The sequence below is a fragment of the Lactuca virosa genome, chromosome 4 (genome assembly GCF_052849685.1).
Source record: "Lactuca virosa cultivar CGN04683 chromosome 4, Lactuca_virosa_CGN04683_v6, whole genome shotgun sequence".
NCBI lineage: Eukaryota > Viridiplantae > Streptophyta > Magnoliopsida > Asterales > Asteraceae > Lactuca > Lactuca virosa.
Window position 1 is genome coordinate 83,094,828 of NC_136429.1, and position 4,097 is coordinate 83,098,924.

Genomic DNA, 4,097 nt, shown 5'->3' on the forward strand with positions numbered 1-4,097 from the left:
TTTCAACAAAACCAAATAGTCAAACTTGAATCAAGAAACTTATTACATCCTTTATTTGAACCCAAACTTAGATCAAGAAACTCATAACATCCAAACTATTGTGTTCTACTTCTATTTATTTAAATTCCATAAAATAATACAACTCCCACTACAAGCACATATTCTTAGTTTCTCTTTGGTACAAATCACAAAAATCGTGGGATTTCTTTCTTTTTCAGGCCTCCTCATCATCATTACAATATATGAAAACAAAGATCACGAAAACATAAACAGAAATAATCATGTGAACACCAAAAAACAAAAACAAGAATCTGAGAATAATTACCACATGACATGAGCTTCAATTTCTCAATGACTGTTCTTCTTCCCAGAACCATAGTAACTAACATACCATCTCACAAATTTCTTCAAACCCGTTTGAAGATCAGTCGTTGGTTTATAACCAAATTCCCTTTCAGCAAAACTAATATTCGCATGTGTAAACTGAACATCACCATTTCTAGGCAACTTCATCACCATTCTCTTCGCTTTCACTTTCAATAATTTCTCCAAAATGCTCACAAGATCCGATACAGGAACAGGTGACGTATTCCCCAAGTTGAAAACCCTCAATTGCGCAGGTCCTTTCTTCTTCCCTCCACTTCCTGTACTTTTTTCCGCAGTATCTAACGCACCCAAACAACCCTTTACAATATCGTCGATGTAAGTAAAATCACGCGCCACAGTTCCATGATTTGAAGCTTCAAAGATTGGAATCGATTTCCCTTTTAAGATATCTCGAGTGAAAAAGAAATACGCCATGTCTGGTCTTCCCCAAGGTCCGTAAACAGTGAAGAATCTTAAACCAGTTAACGATAAACCATATATGTGATTGTAAGTGTGTGCGATTTCTTCGCCTGCTTTTTTTGTAGCGGCGTATAAGCTTGCTGGTTGATCGGTTCGATCTTTTTCCGAAAAGGGTACTTTGCTGTTTAATCCGTAAACAGAACTAGATGATGCCCAAACTATAGCAGGTTGTGGATTAGCGTTTTTACAGACTTCGAGAAGATTAACAAGGCCAGCGATGTTACTATGAACATAAGAATTTGGGTTTTCCATGGCGTATCGAACACCAGCTTGAGCTGCTAAATGCATTACGTGAGTGAAAGGGTTTACCTCGAAGAGTTTTTGGAGCAATGCGATGTCGTTAATGTCACCTTCGACGATGTAAATCCCACTTCTTTCGAGTAAGGCTTGGCGAGCCCTCTTGAGTGTTGGGTCGTAGTAGTTGTTGAAATTATCAAGACCTAAAACGCCGTCTCCACGGCGTTTCAAGGCGGCGCTGACGTGGGTACCGACGAATCCGGCAGCTCCAGTTACCAATACCGATAACCCATTTTGGGATCGGATCCGGGCAGATGATCTGACCCGTTTTTCCCACGCGGGTCCACCCCACGAACTGGTTTTTAAAGATCTGCGAGAGAGATCTGATGGCATTGAGTTTGGTGGTGATGTGGATGGTGATTTGAAGAAGAAGACGACGATTAATCCGAGGAAAACAAAGCTCCAAAATGTGAGTTTTGCTAGAGATGAATAGTGTCTGAATCTATGAATGTATGGGGATTTATCCATCTTGAATTTCCCAGGTGTCGATGGGATGTTATCCATATGAGATGAAGATAACTTCATAATCATTCAAATTCTTGCCTGATTTTCGTGGAATGTGATTAGGGTTGAAGCAGCATCCAGTTTTCTTCTCAAGAAATCGATGGTGGAGCTATGCAATTGATGAAGATAAAGAAGAACAAAGGAATGGTTCTCTGTGTTGGTGAATGGTGATAGTCTTCCTCCCACTTTATTTTTCTTGTTGTTTTATGGGGGAATGAGGAATCTTCTGGTTTCTTGAGCGATTGATTGTTTACTTTTGTGGGTTTTCTTTGGTTCTACAGGAATTGAGAATGATTGCAAAAAATGGGCGATGGCTGATGAGAGAGAGAGAGAGAGAGAGTGGAGTAAGAAAGGGAGAGAAGAATTGAGTTGGAAGGATCTTGAATGTTAATGGAGATTTAGGGTGGACTAATTACAGCTTGTCGAAGTCAAATAGGTTAAGTGTAATCAAGGCTTTTATTTGGAAGAAATACGTTCATAAGATAATATATTTTTTAGGGTTTTTAATTGTGAAATGAGGCCATGGAATTCAGCCAATTCCTTAATTTGACAACATGTGTTCATATGGGGATTTGAAATACGGGTGGGAATGGGATTTATTGGGAGATGGAGTGGATGAGATCTTGATGCTAATTGTAAGGAGGGTTTTTAGTTTCTACACCTTTGGATCGTGTGTGAGATCTATGGGGGCTTGCAAGCTATTAATCTCAATAAATTTTTACAACTATTTAAGAACCGATACACTTATGTTTATATTATTTAGAAGGTCAATTAATTGATATAATTCCATGGCAAAATATTAACCATTGATCAACTTATAGGCTTTAGCACTTGCATAAAGTGCAAGTGCATTTATAAAAACATCAAACGGCTAATGGACAAATGACACCTAAGTTGATGACAAAAAATTGATAATCTTAAGTAGGGGAGTTTTGATCTTTGCGAGATACAAGACGTCGGTTTTTTTTAATATAAATAAAGGTAAATGATATAAAAATATACTCATAGGGTTTGATAGTGAATGTTTTTATAGTTTTTAATTTTAAAAAACTAGATTTAAACAAAAAAAAAATTATGTTTGAGAGTATGTGCGTTTAACTTTTAATTTAAACAAAAAGTTTTATATTTAAAAGTTAATTCATCTAACGTTTTAAAAAAACTATTAAGATTTTTAAACAATTTCTAGAATTGTCATTAAAAATATGTTATGTATTTACTTTTATAAACAATTGTCATTTTATGTTCTTTTGGTCAAAAATATGCAAAACAAGAATCAACCAAATTAGTAAGAGCCACAGTGTTATACTCATAATTATATTCAAGATTCTGAGGTCCAAGACACAAGAATTACGAGGAAAACCCTTGATCTCGATTCTCGAATGAGATCGCCAACACAAAACCTCCCGAACTGGAAATATCCTGGTTGCCTTAATATTTTATTAAGTAATTTGTTACAGACTACAAGTATACGAGAGTGTTCGTGTGTGATTTTTGTAAACATAGCTGCTAATTTATACATAGGATTGCCAACGGCTATAAATAAAATCCCAAGAATCTCGACATAATCTTATAATCTGAAATTATTGTTGAATGGGTCTCCGTTATCCCATAATTCTTGAGGACCATATCTTTTCTCCACATTTTCTTCATTAATACCGATTTGACCGGGTCTATCTTGACATATTCAAGACCTAGAACAAAGAGATAAACCAAACAAAGAGCAAACGTGAGGGTTAATAATCTCTGGAATCTTGATCAAGACGTTGGTCAAGATCCTGGCTAGCATGCTACTTCGAATCTTGCACAAGATTCCGGTCATAATTTTCACCCATAACAATTGCCATTACAATCTGGATTTAAGAATAAAGTCATATTTTAAACAAATAACATATATATTTTTTAATTAAATATGATTTTTTTAAATTAAATTAAATTTGAATTTCAAAAATATGGCTGGTGGGATATGGATAAGACACATCACTTATCTCTATATCAAAACACCATTGTTTTTGCAATTGTATTCCCGAGATTCGTCATCATCGCGCGCTATAAATTTAGGTAACAATTCCTCGTAGGAAAGCCTTCTTCATTTTAGCTGTAGTAATGTATTTTCCCGCAGGTGTGTCTTCCTTGACCCTTTTCCTTTTATTTCTTTGCGAGAATGTCGAAAAAGAGTATCTCTTCCAAAATTAAGATCGTCGATGATTTCATCGATCAAGGTTGTCTCTAAAAACCTGAGGATGAAGTTTTGACTTTCTCCGATCATGACACTGCTTAGCTTAAGTCAAACAAATTCTTTCTACCTTCTATTATCTTTAGGGATTTTGACCCTCGTTTGAGATCTGATTCACTCTCACCTTCATGGGTTTGCTTCCCCGAGTATCACTTCGCTATAAGCTTAGAATTCCCCTTTCCTACTTTGGTTTCTGAGTATTTTAGGGTTTCCGACA

At 36.0% G+C, this 4,097-nt stretch overlaps 1 pseudogene; it reads right to left on the reverse strand.

Annotated features, from left to right (window-relative positions):
• LOC145105902 (UDP-glucuronate 4-epimerase 3 pseudogene) lies at positions 1-2,318 on the reverse strand (annotated as a pseudogene).
• Positions 2,319-4,097: the final 1,779 nt, after the last annotated feature.